This window comes from Mya arenaria, chromosome 12, assembly GCF_026914265.1.
Source record: "Mya arenaria isolate MELC-2E11 chromosome 12, ASM2691426v1".
NCBI lineage: Eukaryota > Metazoa > Mollusca > Bivalvia > Myida > Myidae > Mya > Mya arenaria.
In genome coordinates, this window is record NC_069133.1 from 66,089,938 (window position 1) to 66,112,977 (window position 23,040).

The 23,040-nt window shown below is 34.2% G+C and overlaps 1 pseudogene; it reads left to right on the plus strand.

Moving 5' to 3' along the window:
* The first annotated feature begins 1,538 nt into the window (after positions 1 to 1,538).
* Positions 1,539 to 22,402, plus strand: LOC128210897 (uncoordinated protein 58-like; annotated as a pseudogene).
* The last annotated feature ends 638 nt before the right edge of the window (positions 22,403 to 23,040 follow it).

Sequence of the window (23,040 nt, forward strand, 5' to 3'; positions counted from 1 at the left end):
TCAGATCAGCCAGTAAAGAAGCAATGCATTTTCGCGACTAATACAACTGTCCGATCAAGAATTATTCATTTGTGACTGAATTGACTTGCAAGAACAGCTTTTTTATTTAGTCTACTGTTATGTATTAATGTCGTAGAACCCAATGATATTAGTATTGAAGCTATCACAATTAACAAATCCAAGGCAAACCGTAAAATCAAATGGAGAATGATATTCAGTTGATCACATAAGCTGTAACAAAATAATGGCTAGGGTGCTACAATACAGGGAACAATTTGACTGATATCATTTGAGCTGAAAAACAGCAGAAAAAAATAGATAATTTATTTTAATTAGGTGTTCATGCAATGTAACTATAATTCTTAAAATAACTGCGTGTTGTGTTCACATTTTATAAATCGTTTCTTGAACTCGATACATGATCCCAATAGTAGCATGGTATGTATGCTCTCTGCCCCCCCCCCACACACACACAAACAAATACACATACGCACACACACACAATATTAAGTGAATAAAGTCACGAAACTTTGCAATCTGTTCATAGTAAACTACATAATGTGGTAACTTATTTTGTGCAATATTCAAGAACATTTTCAATATTTGAATTGGTTCCGACAGAAGCATTGTATATCATTTTGACCTTATTCCTGTACTTTATTTTGCAATATTGTGAATGCTAGACGGTGAGACATTTTTTGTACCTATTGCAACTTAATGGTTATTTAGACAGTGCTCGAGAAATATTCTGTTTGCGGGATTTCAGCCTCTCAGAACTTTTAATTCAATGAAAGGATGATTTGTCCATTTTTACAACTTGAACCTCGATTACGCTACATTTAGCTCGAACAAAACTCGCAATCATGGAATAATATTTCATAGATATAATTAGAAGTTTAAAATTATTTATAATTGAAGGCTGTTAGAAAAACAATGAATAATTATGAGTTATCTGTTAACCTGCCTAAAGGCGTAAAACATACTTATCATGTGAGTCTGATTCGTTCGATAGACGGCATTGTAGGTATTGATGAGACAATGAGCCAGTTGTAAGGTGTTATAAGAACAATGCAGGACTTTGGAAAAAGTTGTTCTCCTTTTCTCACGGATAATGTTTTAAAAACATGTATGAGGATGGTGAAGTGTATTCAATACAGACAAATACCGCAAATAAAGTAGACATTTTCGACGTGCGTAAGTAAAAATGAAAATCCCATCGTATTATTCTGACTCATGCCATAAAGACGAGTTACATACTACCATCCTTCCAACTTTATTTGTTGTAAAAAGTAATGCATTCTTTTTTAATGTAAACAACGCAAGCAGCTTTAAATATGTTTACGTATTTTATTGCACGCCTACATCAAACGAGCTTCCTCTTAGTTTAAGTTGTGTTCTCGGATAACACGCTTTTACGTTCTTCTTGCAGCTGTGCTGTTTTTATAACAATCATATCGTCTGCAATTGTAATATAAAATAGTGTGTGAAAATCAGTGAACGTTTCTTGTATTTAACTTTTATCGAGGATACGTTGAACCATGGCGATGGTTTCTACTGGTGACGGTGATGACCTTCTTGACTTCTGCAACAGGTTGGAGACAGAGGATCAAGGTAAAAACATCAACATATATTTTTGTTTCATATCTTGCATTTGCCAAATACAGGTGTAAGATCTAAGATTTAAGAAAGTATTATCTAAGTTTTAGTTTTATATTTTGCATGCCAATTCATGTCAACAGCTGCTTAGAAATGTGGTGCAAGCCATACTTATGAGTAGTCTTCCTATAACCATGCAATAAAGTAGCATTATTATTCACTTGCTCTGAATGTCTATATGTAAATATTATGGATTCTTAATTATTATATTCGCATATTGTAGTTATACTCAGATTTGCAGCAATAATGTCTTGAGGACTTGTCTTCTGATTCAGGTAGTCCTTCGTTATTGACAGCTGTCACCTAGGAAGTGTATGCAGTGAATGAACTTCAAGCAACTGGTTTTGAGTTTGTCTCCTTGTATTCGATCATTGAACCATAGAAAAATGTTTGTTATTCGACAATTCCTCTGCTTGAAATTATTTGCTTGACTAAAAGGAACTTTTCATGTTTCAACGAAGAAAGCTTAAGTCCCAAATTTTATGTTGCTGATAAATCCTTTTCGTTTTAATTATTTCTTTCAAAATTGAGCCATTTCATTATAATCAAGTTTATTTGAAAACAAAATCGACTGCAGACTGATACTTAATTTAAAAAAAAAATATATATATATATATACATATATATATAAGCAAAAACTAGTTTATATTTTACGTCACTCGTACATTTGGGCATAAATTAAGCCTTAAAAAAGGAACTAGTTTACATTCTTTATTTCGGCAATGTTCAAGCTGTTCAATTTCAGTTATTGTAATTTCTTTTATAAGCCAATAGTTAACAGCAATTTACATATAAATTGGAAGGAAATTTATAAATGTAAGTACCTCATGACCATACACTTACGTAACATCTAGCGAATGAGAGTGATTTGATGATGTTGTTTCACAATCGATGTAAAATAAATAGGTTTAAACTAATTGAATAATTCAAGCCTAAAATAATTCCATTTTTGATAACGTTATTCACGCGTATCAGCTCAATAAAGCATTAAATGTCGCATTTTTATATTGGTTATTAATAGAGCTCTTATTTAAACGTGTGGTCTTGTTTTATCATTGATACAATATTGTGATGTCATTTCAAATTAACGTTCAATGTCTGACTCACTAAAACGTGAACGAAACACTTTAACATTAATTTGTTCTTATTTGCAACTTATGAGCGCAAATTAAGTGCACGAAGGAATATGTAAGGTAGTCTACCTTATTGTTTCCGGGAGAAAGAGTTTGAATTAAATAAAATGGAATGTGTATAAATTCATACTCATTTTTCATTTATTATTCAGGAAGTCATTATAAAAAAAACCTAATTCCCAGTGTTTTAGTCTACGTGTACAATTATAAACTATTAAATCTAAAGTATTTTCCTGTCGTTTTAAATATTAATATACATATATTGTACATTATATGTATGTATATTTTATATAGTATTGGATTTATATTTATCAGTTGCAATATCAGTATTTGCTTCCATTGTGAAATGGGTTTCGAACAAGCCAATCTTCATCTCCTTTTTCTCTGAGAAATCATCCTTGTTGAAGTATAAAAGTCTGTGATATCGACTTAATCAAACTGAATAGGAAAGAAAAGCTGCTTCAAAACATCAGCCTTGTCTTCACGCTCATATATGTATGTTGTAGATGTACTTTTTATTTACCTTTCAATATATCTTTGAAAGATTCCATATCCATAGTCACTTGTCGACCAACTTGGTATGTTTCAGTTCATGTTATGAAGTACTGCTGGGTCCGGATTCTCTAACGCCTTGACTCTGGGTTTCAGTCTCAATACTCAAAACTGCATATCTTCATGCTATTGTATAGTTGCTATTCAAATAGCAATTATGATTAAATTGGCCATATTTGTTGCAAATACAAATATATTCTAAGATGCACTCTTACTCTCAAATAAGATTTACCACAATTAATAATATTGTTTTAATATTCCAAAAAGGATGAATACATGTTCAAAACAATGGTTCTTATGAAGGATATTGAAGTTAATTTAAAAGAAATGAGCTTAAAGCACAGTATTTCTACCTTATGAGACTATAGTAGACCACAGTTAATATTTTAGCATTCACCAATCATTTAATATGTTTGCGTTTTCTGCTATTAAGTTCACGGTTACAATCTTGATATCAGTAGTTAATATTTTCCATAAATGCATCATTTAGTTAGTAGTTTTAGGTTTATCATTCAAAATTTATGTTTGTTATACATGTGTATGTATTGATTTTGAATAAGAGTGTCAATTTAATCTTTTCTTTTATTTTCTGTAAAATTCAAGACTACGAAAAATTCAATACATTTAAAAAAATCAGTCTGAGTCTGGCACTCAAACAAAGACACAAGTCGTTAGTGAATACGGACCCTAAACACTTTCCATCCAAAGGCAGCCTTTCTGATGATCTGTTTATCAACATGATATCTTCTGTTCAACCATTTGAAGAGATTCCTGCTTATCATGCTTTTACCGGTACACTTAGTTGTGTAAAGAAAATAGATTCTGCTCATCAACCACAACATTGAAATATGTGATGATGATGATGACGATGATGATGATGATGATGATGATGATGATGATGATGATGATGATGGTGGTGGTGGTGGTGGTGGTGGTGGTGGATGTGATGATGATGATGATGATGATGATGATGATGATGATGATGATTACATGGAATAATACATAACTCCTATTAAGATAAAATAATCAAGTTTCATATCACATAGAGGTAAACAAAGTGTCCATTTCTAACAACTAATTGTTGATGTTGTTTTTAATTAACATTGCAGGTAAAACAAATTTATTCAAATATACAAAGTGACAGTGTTATATGAGTTCCGCAATGAAATTATATAAATCCCACTTCACAAGACAGATGCACAGACAAATTGTTTCTCTTTCTATTCAGCACCCTCAAGGAAAATTGTTCAATCTTTAAAATGTGTTTCACTATCCATGTCTATTTACCCCCTTGTTTTCGATACAAATAATTATTTTATAAGTTGACAGGAAAAATGAGAAGCGCTTTTTTAGAGTTCCTTCGTTTGACGGAAAAGGCCACAAACAAGGTATACGAATAGAGTAAGAAACAGTAATGCATACTGATTGTATATAAATAGGGTGTTTCGTTGTATGAAAATAGAGTGTTGATAATATCAAAGTTGAAAGTTATTAAATATAAACAACTACTTAGAACGCTTGGGCAAGATCAACTCAGAACTACTAAGACATATAAAGCGTTAAAACAAGAGCAACTGAGAACTAGTATTAACACAATAACAGGAGCTACTGAGAACTAGTGTGAACACAATAACAAGAGCTACTAATAACTACTAAAACAATGTAACAAGAGCTACTTAGAACTACAAACAGCTACTCATAACTTTTACAAGAGCTATAAAGAGTTCTTTTAAAGCACTAAGAACAATTCGAAGCGCTTCTTAGAACGTATTACCATCATAAATTCTCATCTTTAATAGTTCTTTAACTGCTAGAATTTTACCAATTTGACCTTCTCCACACTTGGCCAATTAGAAAACTTGCTGGTCATATGTATTGCCACTATTGGCAAAATGTTCGATCCTTTCCTTTCTTTAAGATGCAATGTTTCCAATAATTTTGAAATATATATTATCGACATCATCGTCTACTTCGTCAGAAGGGAAAATAGAACGGGGGAGGAAAAGGCAATGGGTAAAACGGGGATAAAATGTTAGAGAAGGGTGAAGGGGGGCGAGAGAAGAGAGGGTGGAGGTGAAGATAGAAGAGGATGGGGAGCTGGATAGAAAAAGGGACTAATGGGGGGTAGAGGAAGGGGTAAATAGAAAAGGGATAAATTGAAGGAAATATGGCAGAGGACAAAAAGGAAAAGGGGTAGATACAGATAAAGCAGAGTTAAGAGGTAGTGTGAGGAGGAAACTAGACAAGAGGATAAGTGGAAAAGGGTGATGAACAAGGGACGAGTAAGGTCGAGCGATAAGGTAGCGTCACCGGAATTCGCAGAAGTGAAGACAGATCACGTACTATGCACGGCCAAAGGAACGAGTAGTGGCTGAGAGCAATGCTCGAAAACCTGCACCGCCAGTGTATAAATTTTCGCACAAAACAAAATGTTACAATATCATTTTTTAGAGCTTCATTCTTGAGTTATACTATTCCAAAATGGAGGTTTATGTTATAGTTTTCTTATTAAGAAACATGTTTATGCCTTCTGGATTTGTTTTCTTCAGTTTATTTATATCATACATAAGCTTAATAAATAATTTATGAATGATAGTATAATAACAATGATTAACTGTAACGCGTTTACCATTACCATTACAATAAAAGGTGCAAAAATGTCAATGAAAGAAAAAAAAAACACGTTTGAAACAAAAGTTACATTTTGGTTGTACATGTAAACCTGATGTCATACCAGATACTTTAAATTCAAATTATTTTAAACACAAATGTCTATTACGTATGCCTGAATTGACACCCCTCTTATATGAACAGCCTTAAATGACAACCTGTCATCAAACATTGAATTACAAAATTACATTCATACTTTTTAAGTATGTCGTGGTGGTTCTTTATAGTTATATGTACCTCTGAGTAGGTCTTAGTAATTCTAAGTAGTTCTTAGTATCTCTTAGTAGCTATTAGTCCGCGAATACAACACATATCATATATCGCCACAGGTAAATGCTCTGCTTCATGTTCAGGTGTATTGATTTCACATGGGAAGTGATTTGTGAGATATCAATACGTTCTTGAAACAGACACTAATCCTTTGTTTATGTGAAGGGTTTATCAAACTGTGATCATTTCATTCATGCTATGAATCCATCCACTCGGAAAACCTATTGACTTCAATGCGATTCTGGAGCAAGGAAAATGCATGGCTCGATCATTTCTGATAGAAATTCGGGACTAGATTAAGGTCTAAGATATGATATTGCACTATTATCCCGAAGTCACCATAATAACAAAAGTATGTGTGTTCATCACCTATACTTATTGTTCCACAAATACAAATCAAACGCAATTGTGCTTATCTTGTCTTCCCTTAATTGATATATTAGTAAACAGTGTGATCGTACGCAACTTTTTTTCTGATAGTATATTAACCATGCAAGAACTCATTTCATATCGTATCGTCTTGTTAACCACCTACTCATCAAAGATCTATGATAGATAACTAGTATTTCAGTCTCGACTGATGTAGAAACCATCTTCGTGAAATGAGTTGCTTCTTTCATGCGAAAGAAGAGAGGGTGGAGTTGATGCCTGTATAAACCTGTATGCCTGTTCCAGAGTTCGATTATTTGGTGTGGTACGTTTAAGACAGTAAAATGTTCTAATGTTTCGCGTGGTAGGTTAAAGACAGTAAGATGTTCGAATGATTAGTGTGGTAGGATAAAGGCAGAAGGATGTTCTAATGATAATTGTGTTAGGTTAAAGACAGTAAGATGTTCGAATTATTAGTGTGGTAGGTTAGAGACGGTAGGATGTTCTAATGATAAGGATGGTACGTTTAAGACGGTAGGATGTTTGAATGATTAGTGTGGTACGTTAAAGACGGTATGATGTTTTAATGTTTAGAGTGGTAGCTTACAGGCGGTAGTATGTTCGAAAGTTTAGAATGGTAGGTTAGAGTCGGTAGGATGATCGAAAGTTTAGAATGATAGGTTAGAGTCGGTAGGATTTTAAAATGATAAGTGTGGTAGGATAGCATAGGAATAAAGAGCGTTTATCAATATGTTCCGCAGTACATGTATATATAAGTCATTGCATAACATTGATTTGATCACGGGTCATATTGACCTATTTTAAATATGCTTTGTGTGATATATTTCTTTAAATAAACGTTTTTCTCTTATGACAATTAAACGCATATCCATACCATGAAGTTGTTTCCAATGTTTTGAGTACATTATTTATATGGAACGGTATTGAAAAACAACATTTTTTTCAAGTGAATATGTAACCATAAACTAGCGTGGCGAATAGTACAACGCTAATTTCATGCACGCACGTCAGTTATTGACCGTAGTCTCAGACAACAAAGTTCAGAACATTTACTTAACCCAAAACCTTGTGCTTGAAAATAGTTATGTATAAGGCAATAATTCGGTGAGTACATGCAGTAACTATAACATATTTTTGTGAAACTAGGGCAAGATTTAATATGACTATCTAATATCAGTATGCTAAAACATCCTCTGCACCTTCATTGTGTTCATATTGTATTGCCTAAATTTGAACATACTGAAATTGGTTGATTCGTTAGTCATTGTATGAGAAATATTCAGTATGGGGGATTTCGCCATCTCGCAACTCTCTTCGCTTCAATCTATGAATAACTCCAATAAACCCAGTGTAGTGGTGCAATGTTATGTTATGTTTGTACCTATATACCTTTACCTCCGGTTGTTATTGCTGGACATAAAACAGTTTGGAATTAAAAACCTGACTAAGTTTATTTTTCCGAGCTCTTTGTGTCTGTCGAAATTTGGTCCGTCGTAAATGTCCCTCTTTCAAAATTGATATATATGTCTACAAAGCAACACATACGGAGTTAAGGAAATTACATTCGTTTACAATTATCAAAATTTAATTAATATCAGAAACTTTAATCTCATTTAATGTGGTGAAACACTTCTCAGTTTGATGCACTCATTTTGAAATAGTAATACTGATTTATTTCCAATACATCCTCCACTTTAATTGAGCAAAGAGAAAATCCAGGTTGATTAATACAGCATCCGTTTAACATTTGAACAATCCTACACACTTATAAACCGAAGAGGGCACTTATTATGCATTGTCAGATACCCCCGATACACTAGTATAACGGAATGAGCGGCATGAACATCGTTGTTGCCGACGGTTTACTTATTATGAAGTTAAACCAATTGAAGGCAAAACTAAATAGAGCCTAAATATTTTTATTGATAATTAAAATTAGCGAAATTTAAAAATGACTGTAGAAACCCCTATAAGATCAACGTTTCCATAAAAGTTTGATTATTTTGAGGTCTATTTCTGTTGCCAATGCAAATGTAAGTTATTTATGATTGTTGCAGAGTTGGTATTTGGCATGACCCTCAGCACTTATCACACGATGCCTATTAAATACTATTAAACAGTGGAACACCGCTTTTGCTCCGCGAATACTTTCAAAATTCTGATCGTATATCTACGTTCAACTGTATGCACTTGATCAAGTGTACTTGGATTGTTCTGTTTTAAGTTACGTATACCTGTAATGATGACATTTATTAGCACCAATTTTACGAGCCCGTCATGTTTTATCGCCCACATGTAAATACATGCTTGTTAAGTATGAACAAGAACAGAACTCTTGGCCTATTCAATAAATTTAATTACTGAAAAAAGTGTTATGTCATATTGACAATAGTCATATTTTGTATCATTTTCAAAACCGAAATACAGAGGAAATGACTTCACACCGGGTATACACTGTTTTAATTATGTTACACTCCATCAAACTAATTGAAAGATCTCATAACACGTCGTAATTTCAACCTGTTGCATGTACTTCAAACATATTTTGTAGGATTTTGTTGTGGTGTATGTGTGTTTTTGTTGGCATTGATTGTTTGTACACAGCCTGTGTATAAGTGGTTTATTTGTTAATTAATTATTCAATATTCGACCAAAATAGCTCATCGCCAATATTTTCCAGACGATATTGCCCAGATTGATTGGAAAATGATACGATCCAGAGATTTGAAGACGATATGGACCAGATTGAAAGATACCAAAACATGAGTTATTCTAAAAGGAAATACCGCGAACAAATTAGTTTAAAAATTTAATCTCATATTTCAGTATGAACGTACGGGAGGATAATCCATATTACAAATCGAATGCAAACAGTCTAAACAACCTTCAACTTTCTATATAAAACACATCAGTTTTAAAAGATGCATCGCAGTGATTACGTTGCATATTTATGACAAATACTATGTTAATGCTAACTTATATGTTCACTATTAATAATTACTGTAATTCATTGAATCTGTAGTAGTAGTAGTAGTAGTAGTAGTAGTAGTAGTAGTAGTAGTAGTAGTAGTAGTAGTAGTAGTAGTAGTAGTAGTAGAAGTAGTAGAACTATCAGTAGTAGTAGTAGTAGTAGTAGTAGTGGTAGTAGTAGTAGTAGTAGTAGTAGTAGTAGTAGTAGTAGTAGTAGCAGCAGCAGCAGCAGCAGCAGCAGCAGCAGCAGCAGCAGCAGTAGTAGTTGCAGCAGCAGCAGTAGTAGTAGTAGTAGTAGTAGTAGTTGTAGTAGTAGTAGTAGTAGTAGTAGTAGTAGTAGTAGTAGTAGCAGTAGTAGCAGTAGTAGCAGTAGTAGTAGTAGTAGTAGTAGTAGTAGTAGTAGTAGTAGTAGTAGTAGTAGTAGTAGTAGTAGTAGTAGTAGTAGTAGTAGTAGTAGTAGTTATCGAGCTGATACACTACGGCCCAGGTCGAGTGGTTACGATTCGATTCGTATCGTTTGCAAATCAATGACATACCGTCCGCCAATCTGGGCTGTAAATTATATTAACCATGACCGAGTGAGTTTGAGACTCATGGGCCGTCAACCCTGTCCATATTAACGCCAACCTTGGACGTATCGTCCGTAAACCCGAGACGAATTGTCCGTTAACCTTATACTTGGTCCGATGATCTTGGTCGTATCGCCTGAAGTGTATAGGCGATGGCACTATTTAATTATTCAGTCAAATATGGTATAAGCGATTCGTATTGTGATGATTCCGAACTAGTATGTTCATTTGGTACTGTTCCAACACACACTAAACAAATGAATAACAGTAAGAGACTAGCCGATAAATATCATTAAATGTAATTACAGCAAAACAGTAAGAATTTAGGCTGCGTGGTAATTTAGCCTTCTGGGTAATTAGGCCTCAATGATAATTAAGCAAACAGAATGATCAGTCTATTTTCTGGAGCAGATCTTGTATGTGTAAAATTATTTGTGAATGATCTGCAGAAAGGATTTTACAGAACATTCATTCCTATTTTTCCTCTTTGGGTGATTGCGCATCATTTAAATGTTATTTCATTCATAATCCCATCAACGCAACATCATCGGAATATGCTTGTCATAAATCAGGTGGCATTTTATTGCGGTTAATTGTATGTGATGATGAAACAAGTGACGTCATTGACGCCGCCGCTGATCAAACAACCAAATTAACACGTCCAATTGTCATAAAAGCGTTATGTTCAGTTTTGACGTTGGTTTAATCCTGAAGAGAATTACAAATAAAGGGAAAAGATATAAACATTGAATATTCAAGACTTGGGGTTCGGACTTAAATGACCATGTAATGACCAGATAGTTTAATATGGCAATTAAACGCAATACAATAAACACTGTGTGACGTCAATATGATGCTATTTATATGCCTTTTAAGAGAGTTATATTGAATATTCCATTCATTCCGACAACATATTTTTATGACATATTTCCTGACAATGATTGTAATCTAAGCATTTTCTTCCGATTATTAATTAACGCCAAAAAAATTCTAGAAATAATTTTACTGTAGGAACATATGGTAGTGCTCAACAGAACATGTGCTCTACTTTTTGTTTATAAATTTTCAACCCAATTGACTTTCATGTTGCTGTTATATATCATTTATATGATAATACATTAACCTCGGGCTCAACAGAAACATGCAAAGAATTGTGCTCCGCTTCCTTGATTCAAAAATGGTCACATGGAAACGAAAATTGAGCAGTTGCAAACAAAATGCATTTTAGGACGTTGATGCCAAATGGCTTCTTAGCAACTTGACTAGTTCCTATTGATAGTTGTTTACAAAAAGTATGGAACGTCAAAAAATCAATGGAAAATGACATGCCCTTGCAACTAACAACGACTACTCCTGGTGTACATCACCTACAGCGGCGAATCCGTGGTCCAGTAGTAACACACTACACTGTCTTTCTCGTGTCTGATAGTTTATGATCCAAGTGCTGATATCTAGTAAAAACTTGGGAAAACATGGATACTTCTTCCATGCTAATTTAGTATACATGGATGCTACATGGCCCATAGGAGCACTAGTTTTACGCACTTATTGTTCAGTAATATTGTTATTGTCTTTTAGTTTGCATAAACCTGTGTATATATTGATTGTGTGTTTAACGGATATTAACAAATGTATTCAGGATTAGGGTTTAATGTAAGAACTTGGAATGGTAAATAGAGAAGGAATTTATAAGTAGTAAGTTTTATTTTCACTCGTATGAGAATATTTCACTTAAATGAATAGTGAACACATCAACACATTCAACAGTGTTTGAACAAAGTAGAGTATAATCAAGGCGCGGGATACCTGCTATTGAAGTCATGTAGATAGGTAGCTTGATGTGTATGAACACTTCCAATTTCAATATTATTTACGTCAATCCAAATTATAGAAACCTAAATGGCTTCCTTCTGTACGTTTAAAATAAGTAGATAATGGGCCCCGGGTTGGCAGACCTCATTCCGGGTATTCTGCAGATGACTAACCGCATGCTATCTTTATACTATATGCAGTAGTATGTACACTATATTAACTCTTACATGTAAAACAAAGTTCAAGCTTTCTTCAATAATCCCATGGGTGCCAGCAAAACTAATATACAAAATGATTCCGCAAAATATGATACTGTCATGGCGATAATGTCATTAATATGAATCAATAATGCATATTCTGAAATGAGCAAACTAGAACGATATCGCGCTAAGGGAATAAATCAATTTGGCGACATTTTTACTAGAATAATTGGTAGATTTGTGAGTAAGCCGGACACAAGTGTGTTTTCTCCGGGCATATTGCCCCCCCCCCCCCAAACACACACACGAAACAAGACCACAATCTGGTGTCACATTTTGCCAACGGGAGAAAAGGGAAATGTTATAACTTGTTTCAAAATTAATCATAACATAAATCAGTTTAAACTTAATAAACAAGCTTACGAACTAATGTTTTCTTGATGTAAAATTATTCACCGTTCATATTGCAAATACGTTTATTTACACGTTTACATACCTTGAACGACAATGATTCAGCCGTAAATGAGAAAGCTCGTTTCAATCTGGGATTGTTTTACACAGATGAGAAATGTAAGAGGCTTCATTGAAAAGTCTATCTGAATTGCTTTTCTTACATTGCTTCAGCGAAGAACTAATGACATGTATATTACTATTCGGTGCTAAGATATTTATTTCTTCGGGACTTTCCAGGGTAGCGCAGTGACTAGGAGAATACGGCAGAGTATGCCAACAACATTCAACGATCTGGACGGAACCAGCATGAGTTATACAGATAAGCATCAAATGTCAAATATATAACACGTGTTTTTAAAGAAAAGATAAGCTTTTACAAGCCACTGGATAAATATCAATCTGGTAACACAATATTTTTTTTGTTTTCGTTATGTCACAAAATAGTTTTAGCTGGTATCGCGATAACACTTAATCGTTGAGGCCTGTGCCAGTTAAATAGTTTTGAAATCAGAAATTACGGATTATACCTGCTGTGTCTGAGGTCTTAGTATTGATTTTAATAGTGTTCTGCTTATTCTGCTTCAATATAACAAAATTATCTGAGATTTTACCTTGGTGTTTCGAATGACTGCGTGTCTAATTACGGACGTAAAGTATCTTTCTGCTGTGCATCATCGAGTGCTTTTAAAATTTTGTTTAAGTTTTGAGATTTAAAACTTATATAGGTTGTAGATTCCAAGTGATTCAGAGATTATATATGTGAAAGGTATAGATACAAGTGGTAAGTGTAGAATTAATTATATTTACCCATCGCTGAACATTATCTTTAATATAAGAAAGAGCTGGCCCCAATATCACGAAAATACTTAAGTCACATCTCAAACTCAATCTCAACACATTATATCACAGAGCACTAAAATTTATTAAAAATCATATATGTTTTTTACAGTTTTATATTAGCAGTCTATCATAGAATATGCTGATAAAAGCCTTTGGACGAATTCCAAGGTAAATATATTCTACAGCCAAAAATGTATTTGAGTACAATTCTGTATTCTATATAAAATACTCAGGTATATTTTTTGCTCTAGAATTAGTGTTCTTTGAAATATTGACAAAATATTTTTATCAACCCATTCTATGAGAAAATACGTTTTCAAAAAGTATAAAACTTTGCAAGATTTTGAAGAATATTATTCTTTTATATGGTGAAATGAGTTGAGACTGAGTTTGAGATTTGACTTAAGTATTTTCGTGATATTGGGGCCTGGTGGTTTGTGACAAAACGGATCATCGACAAAACGGACCAGCAACGAAATTGCCAATTTACACGACATAAAAGGCAAAGCTTAAGGTTGAACTAATAATTTAAGCATACTTTTAAACATTATATTCACAATATCATTTAATTTAGACAATCGATAGGCCTCAACTGTTATTTTTTCACCTGTTCCGATTTATTACAACAATTGGTCCGGTTTGGTTAGTCAAGGTTGTATTTGAACCCTTATTCTTGACAAATATTCTTAAAAATTGATATCATAGTTTAAATGCACAGTTAAATATGGGTTTAAATTAATTACAATACTGTATGTTACGATGTTGATGACTTGTATTTTGATGTTGTGGCCATTAACCCCAAATGTTTCCCTTTCTGCCATATGTATTAAAATTATAATAGTTATATTCAATATCAAAACCAGTACTTTGTTATGCTCAGCAATATTTTGTACTATTCGTTATTAAATCCAGGTTAAAATGCCTATCAACGCGATTTACGCCAAGACGAAGATAAAAGCTTTGCCAACGCATTAAGTAATTAAAGTTGGAAATATTTCTTTTTTAAAGCTTAAGCTTGCCGTAAAATCCCTGTTAAGGTTGCCTTTTCTTTATTGTATATATTCTGTAGTACAAACGTAGTTGCTTTTGCTGCGGAAATGTCTGCTACATGAAACACGCGAGTTATATTTTATCTTTAAAATGTCAAGTTTATATATATATAGCCTGTTTTGGCAGGATTAAAACTATTCTTGGCAAATGTATGTATTAGACTAAACGTAAAAGTGATGGTATTTCTCAACACTGACAGTTTTGCCAATGCGAGGCAGACAAAACCATTGCTGTAACATTTAATTAATATGTACTAACAATAATTGTGCCGTTATCAGTCAGACAATATATTTCCACAAAAAATAAGTATTGACGTACTTTTGTGCACGTCCGTCTCATTGTTATATAGTACGGACAAGGTCGCAATCTGGACTTAATTGGATAATTTTGCTTCGTACAAAACGCCAACTATCATTATTATTTGTTCAATGTTCAGTTGGTCCTCCTTTTCGGACTTTTAAAAAAACTACAAATAAGCTGATATGTGTTATTTGTCCCAGTCAAATGCTCCATAAATAGGTATGTTTCTTTATGTGTAGATACCCCAACATGTCCGATTCCAGGAATGTTTGCGATGTAAATACATAATCAATGTAATCTTGTCCTGGGGATTCAGAGAACATCTTTCTTTTTCTGTTTGTCAAGTAATAAGAACATAAAAATAAGGAGAGTCCTAGCAGTATTCGTAGTTCAACGAACTTTAGGTTGAGCAGAACTATGTACTTGCCAAAGTATCCCATCTGGATTGGGATTTTATTGTGTTTGAGTCATTTGTGTTTTGTTTTAAGCTTTTTATACTAATTGCTTTCCACAAGAAAAGGGAAAGGTAATTACGTAAATTGAAGGGAAAACATGCTGACATGTTGGCATTAAAACGCTATAAACATTTCAAAGGAACTTAAAACCAATGGTGAAAATTCTTGGAGGTTTCCAACCTGTTTCCATGATACACAACACGCTGCAGCCATCACTCGCTTATAAAGTATGGCTCATGTTGTTTATACTCATAGTTCGTGTCTAGTTACATGATCGGAAGAAAACTCTTTTCTCCCACCTCAGATAAGTAGATCCAATAGTTTAACCATGCTAGTTAATCTTATCTTGCCCACGGGCGAAGATAAAATGCCCGTATGGAACTCCTTTTTATCGGTCACTACATTACAATTACCTCCCTTGTTGAAGACTGTCGTCAGTAGCATCAAGGAAATCTTGTCTTATGGTAATATTTAAAACGCTAATTAATTAGTTCTCGCTTCAAATGTCACCATAAAACAGATTTCACGCACCATTCAAGAAATAATGCTTCATTTTTCTTAGAACTATTTAAAAAGACCGATTTGACTATTACCATTTACTAGATCACTACGCGCATATCCATGACAACCACAGTCTATCGCATATCCATACGCAATTATTTTCATTAAGCACAAAAGAGTTCGAGCAAAAATACATTTTTACTTATTTTTGTTTAACTGAGGTTGGAGAAAAAGCATCTTCCGTAGCCGCTCGTGTAAAATAGTTTCATCCCGACCCTCGCGCCGGGTCGGAATGAACCTATCTTACACTCTCGGCCATGGAAGATACTTCTATAATCCTATAGATAGTATATCAAAGATAGTTTTGTCTATTAATAAGGCGTTTGTGATTTCCAACAAGCAGAGTATAGCATTTATATTGTATATTTACATATTTACATGAAAACATTAGATAACAAATCATAAGTTACGACCTCTAATGTACGTTTGATGATCTGTTGTTTCCATATTTCATAGCTTTTAAAAGGAATCAAAATCCTTCAAACCAAAATGCACACTGCCAATGAATTTCCGGTTAAATTAAATCCGATTTCATTTCTAACTCATACAAAATATTACGGTTGCATCATTATATTATGATTGTATTATCAAGAATTGATTATGTTATTAATTCCATTCTCTGTTTGCCTGTTGGTAGTTTAACTTGGTTGTTAATTTTACATAAAAGTTCCATAACAATAAACAAGGTACAGGGAAAATATTTCTGAGTGGATTAAAAGTAAACATTTCTTCTAAGTTTGAGGTGTTTATGCTTCTCTTAGAATAACTGAAATATATTTCAGAGGACACTCGTCTCCTGTTCAAACCGGAAGGGTCGATGGACGCGGACGACGGTCATTTGTCGGTGTCAGCTGCCGGCAGTATGGACACATTGGCCACTGACGTCACGGTTTCTTCGGAAAAGCCATTCGGAACTCCTTGGCCATTTTTTTCAAAAACAACCTCGGATGTATTTGGACGGTTTACATACTAAAAAAGTGGTACGTTTAAGTCCGCAGCAAGTAGATCGCGTAGTAATTTTATTTAGTAGTTAAACTTTGTGACTTAACTCTTGTAATATTTAATTATGTTTGCAATAAAACAATTCAATGGCAATCAATTTAAACTTAGATCAATAAATACAACTCTAACACACTACATTTAATTAATGATATTATTCAAAATTTTACGAACTACTTCAACTGATATACCTGCATACATCCGAGGTTGTTTTTGAAAAAAATGGCCGAGGAGTTCCGAATGCGGAAAAGCTGGACCAGCCCGAGGGATGCCTTGGAAAGACAAAAAGAGTCGCCCAAGCCGTGTACAAGGCGGCACGATCCCTGGTTGGGTTTATCATTATTCTTATAGCGTACACCGCGCTCGGCGCCGCCATATTTATGGCAATGGAATCATATCATGAACAAAAGTACAACTCCAACATTACGAATTTAAGAAAGAATCTAATTACTCAATTACTGCAGTCAGTGAATCAGGTCCGAGACGTGAACAAGTTCAGGGCGGACACAACCAAGCTCTTGGTGGACTATGAATCGGCGATCCGGGAGGCGATTAAGAATGATGTGACCCCGGACTCTACAGTAGAGTTGTGGACGTACTGGGGCAGCCTGTTCTTCGTATGAACTGTCTATACCACAATAGGTAATAAGTGTTCAAGTTTTATATATGAAAGCATATATCTCGCTTTGTACTTAAAATCTAGTATATCGATACCAAGAACAAAAGGACAGGTACATGCTTGCAATACATTATTTCTTCTATATTTATAGACAGCGTCTTCAACTATAGATACGGGTACTAATCCAAATAGTCTTAAGTCGACTTTTTAACGATGTTTTTATATGGCAAATCCTTACAAATTGTAAGTCTTATTTGGATTTCGGATAAAGCGTATATTGTATAGAATGTTTTATAAATGTTTTGATCATTTTTGAACATATACATATAAAATTGATATATTTGATTTCATAAATATTCCGTGCATGAAAAGTCAGTATCCAACGAACAATTTTAAGTTTAAGGTTTTTATATTCCATCCTGTCAAAACATACCGATATATTATATGAAGGCCACCCATTACTCGCGATGAAATAGTGTTGATTGTCAGACTCTGTGTCATTAAAAACTTTTTTGAGATGGATATATTTTATTTTACGAATAAAGCCTCTTTGTTATGCATTTAATGCGTTTTTGTCCAAAATACCTTTACAGGTACATGATATAATATGACTGCACTTTTTATAATCTATATCAGACATCAAACATTTTCACCTACCCGTTTGGACGTTTAGGGATTAGAAGAAAAATCCCGTTTTGAACGTCTATTATTCTAGACTAACGGTGTACAGCAGTGAACATGTTTGCATCATTTTTTAATATCAAGCAATCAATAAACCAAGTCAGCTGAGCTATTATGGATTACAACATAATAGAAATATATATATGTATACCATACAGAATTTGTAGTCTGAGCTGCGAAAGAAATAAACTTTGTCAAGCCCCAGAACACGTTCAAAACATGTGTTTTTGTTGTGCAGTAGAAATCCAAACATATCGGTTTTACATATACAAAACTTAGCTTTATCTAAGCGATATCATATTTACTTTAAAATCTTATAGCTTGATGCCGTTTTCTTCCCTGGTTATGATTTGAGATGCCGAACACCAGCTCTATATAAAATAATGTAATAAATTATCAATATTGTACATGTAGTATATTCAAAGAGTGTATGTGTAGGAGATAACATATGTTCTTTCTCAGACAAGGCCGGGTATTGTTAGTGTTATAACAATATGATTGTTCATTTTCCATCCCTATGCAAATTTTGATATTTCTGTGGAAAAATGATAACAATGACTATCGAATTATGTAAATTTATTTTTTATCTTTTTATTTTTTATCAATATTTTTCGTGTTTTATCCCTATAATACTAGCGAATGATGGCCTTTGTTTAACAAAAATGATATAAAATAAAAAGCACACGCCTTCTCTCCCTCCTTATTTCTTACAAACTTATACATGAAAGACTCAGATTAAATTTTCCTATACTAAACCATGATATTGATGAGCCTGTCAAATACATGTTTGTAAACATGTTTTAAAATATGAACATTTTAAAAGGCATTAGCTTTGTTATGATTCGTTAGGTAATAGATTCCTTTTCATTTGCTGTACTGTTTGTACAGACAAAATTTATTTCTAGGGAATTGGTACATATGGGGTTCTACTGCACTTTTTTCAACAGCTCACCAATGCCTATCGAAGTGTTTTCCATAAAGCTTGATTTTAACATGCATGCTTTGTATAACAAGAGTCCCACATATTATATATTATATATATAATTTATTTTGCACTCTTTATGGAAAACGATAGATGTTCATGTTTTTTATGAATAACACATTCACTGTAAATACGATGTAAGGAACTTTACTTGGGAAATAACTTTTTAGTTGTGTAAGTTTCGGACAATTAAAAGAAGGGTGAAATATAGTGAGACAGTTCTGGTACTTCCATTAAACACCGGAAAGTAAAAACAATTGCCAAAATTATAAATGGTAGAGTTAGTGGTATTGTATTCCCTGTATTTCAAATGTTAAGATCGTGTTAGAGTTGTGCTGTCTTCTTTTCTTTACACCATGTTCGTAATTCGCAAAAATGATCATGACATTAACGAAATGTTTATCAAACTTTAACATTTATTCGAAATATTGTTATTTATTACTACATTCTACTGTATGGAATTTTCTCGTGTGCCGTACTGCGTTCAATTTCTAACACTTTTCGCTTTTATTTTTTTAATATCGTTTCATAAATTTGCTCATTCCATAGAAACACAGCATGCACAGCTTTTTGCAGATGAAAGCATAAGTTTTATACACATGGCTTTTTCAAACACTCAGGACATTTTAGAAACCAGTACTTTCCAAATAATATATTTGCACTGTTTTCCCATAATAAGGCATTGAGCGAGATAACAAGTCAGTCCGTCTGTTGAAACATAAGTCTGTCTCTCTCTCCTAGCTTTACATATTGATAAGATATCGACATAAACAATGAAACACTTTCAGTTAAGCCTAAACAAATAACATATGTGGTTTCTATTACCTGATCGACTGTATTTTTTAACCACGGTCAACGACTCAAAAGTTTTAATCTTAAATAAAGATATCTCTGACCAGTAGTAAAAACGATAATTTAGTCGTGTTAAAACACATCCTATGTAATATAGGGATGTTTTCTATAGCATACGTTTGTTCAGACATCGTATGACTGCTGGAATATTTCCATGAGTAATGAAAGACGAATGGTGCTTGATATTCTGTTTGGCACACAAAACACACATGTTTCCCAAACATGGCCGAATTCCGTTAGTGTTGTGTGTTTCTATATCACTTTTATTTAACTTAAAATACTCGTTCACCTTTCTGTTCTTTCTGGGGGGGGGGGGTATATAAGTTTGTTGTTGGAAAATGTTATTAGAATATAATTAATTTTTAAACGGACGCATTAGTTTTGCCTCAGATGAACACCATATTAAGTGTGTTCATCATAGTATACATTTAATGAGTGGACTAAATTAAAACTAGCTAATGAACACTACTTCTTTTTGATATGCAATGCCTTTAAAGTATGACCATTGCTCGTGAACATGCAACAATAATCGTGTTTGTCTCGCACTTTACGTGGACCAATTTTCATGCTACGTGCACGTATTTCTGTTAGTTTGTCTGCTCGAAATAGAGATACTTTAACACGATGAACAAGGTTTATATGATTGGTATTGATCACATTGTTACATTTTCGGGATACATAAACTTCTACCTAGCTTTTACCGGGTTGTTTTGTATGTGTTAATGATCATGTTCTACGATGTATGCCCTGCAACCCTTCAACATGTACACATGTTATATGTTAGTTCGTTACATTGAAGAGTTATTTTACTGTTTTCCAGGTTACGGGAACATCTATCCCGTAACGGGTATCGGGCGTGTATTGACGATCGTGTATGCGAGTGTGGGGATCCCCCTGGCGCTCTTATTGCTGGCGGAACTGGGGAAAGTGTTCACCCGGGGTCTCAAGTACCTGTGGGCCTTCGTAAGGAGGTACTACTACACCGGCTACTTCCGAAAGGTCCGTTCTTCGCTTCAGCACAAATATCAGGTAGCTCTATTTGCTTTTTATCTATTTAAGTTGCGTTCCTTATTAAAACGCTCAAAACATTGAATTGAAAGTACGCAATTTCACACTACTCATAGTATCGTATAACTTGTGTGTATGTAAGTTTTGGAACATCATTTACATTTTATGAAACACCTTTTCCAACTTCTTGTGTACAATCAGGTTACGAAGTCGGACTTAAAGAAGAAAAGAAGCCCCAGTACTCCTGCCCTTGTAGAACAGGCGCATGTTGAAGCAGGAGAGACGGGTAGCCTGAAGGCAAAGAGCCTTCAAAGTCTTGACGACGAGGCGGCCGCGGCCGCGGCGGGGCAGCGCTGTCGCAGTAGTTCCAAGGTGGTGTATGGGTACGAGGTGGAGGATGAGTTTAATCTTCCAATCAGTATTGCGATCGGTATCCTGTTTGTTTACATCATGCTGGGAGCGACAATGTACACGATATGGGAGGACTGGACATTTATAGAGGTATTCTTCTTTGTATTCGTGTCCCTTTCAACCATTGGCTTCGGTGATGTTTTACCTGCACATCAGAACATGTTTGTCGGTCTGTCATTGGTTTCTATGTGTATCAATGTCGCGGTCGAGTTTTTCCACAGTATGTCCAAAAGGGCTAAGCAGAAAATGGGCGAGGCAAAAAGAAAGATAGGTGATAAATACCAGGCAAGCAAAAATGCGCGGGAAAAAATATCTGGTATGAAACACAAGTAGGTTAAGGCAGAAGACAGATTCACGTCTCACTAACCTATGAACAAAACTTACTGATAAGACATCCAAGTTCAAACATAAGACTGACAAAGCGTTTACTGGTATTAAAACAAATATATCAAACGAAACAACCAGATTTAAAAAGCGAGCCGATGAAAAATTCAGAAAAAGAGGGTCAACTCTGGACGGCGGTAGCCCAGCAAATATTTCAAGAGAAAAAGTAGCAACTGAAGACATTCCCGAAGACATACCTGCCGCCGACGGCACATATAAATCAATTGGGGACGTCCAGTCAACCACCACTGAAAAACCAATATCACCTAATCGCCGGACGGAGGGTAAGAAAAGGGCCCCAACTCCGCCTACATCACCTACAAAATCCCCAACAAAGTTCCCTACAAAATCGCCGACGCAAACATTTGCCTCACTCGGAGCGTTCCGAATATCTGTGAAGAAAGACACCAAATAGATATTTGAAATGCCTGGGTGCAATAGTTTGTGTTAAGTTGCCAATTTAACCAAGACAGTTTAATTGCTCTCTATATGTAATTGGTATTATCAAGATTCAACGCGATACAGATTTGCATTAGTTTTAACATATATGAAATGTATCTTGTTTATTTTGTCAAATTGATAAATATCATAAATACCACAAAATGTATAATGGAATGGTTATGGTAATTAATTGACCAGGAATGTCGCAAACACACGGCGCATTTATTTGGTAAATGCATACTTATAATACCTTTACCAGCTTAGTGTATGATATTATATATTATCTACTGATCTAGCCTCTGTTAAAAGCGACCGATTCATCCGATTAAAATAAAAAACGGTTCACCGTTAATTTACCAAAATAACTTCATGTCTAACTCAAAAGTGCATATATATATATATATATAATTGGTATGTTTATCAAATATTGTTAGGTACCGCCTTGAAACGGTCAGTAAAATGTAATTTTACATTTGTTTACGATTTGTTAGCTGTTCACACATCTTTTTTAATTTTGGTTCATGGCGTATGCTTCGCCTGCCTCCAGAAAACGGCAACCTTAACTGTCAACTATAACTACTTTGCACAGGCGAAAAGGGCGGAGCGATCTCTGGAAAATAGACGACTTTTCCAAACCATGTAGATCGACAAAGTACTCTCTACGAAATAAATGTTTATGTTTATCGTCAAATTTGAACTACATTATATAGAGCTGCAGAACAAATGGCAATTCCTCTATTGTAATTGGCCCATAAATATGTGAGAACACCAACTCGTGTGGG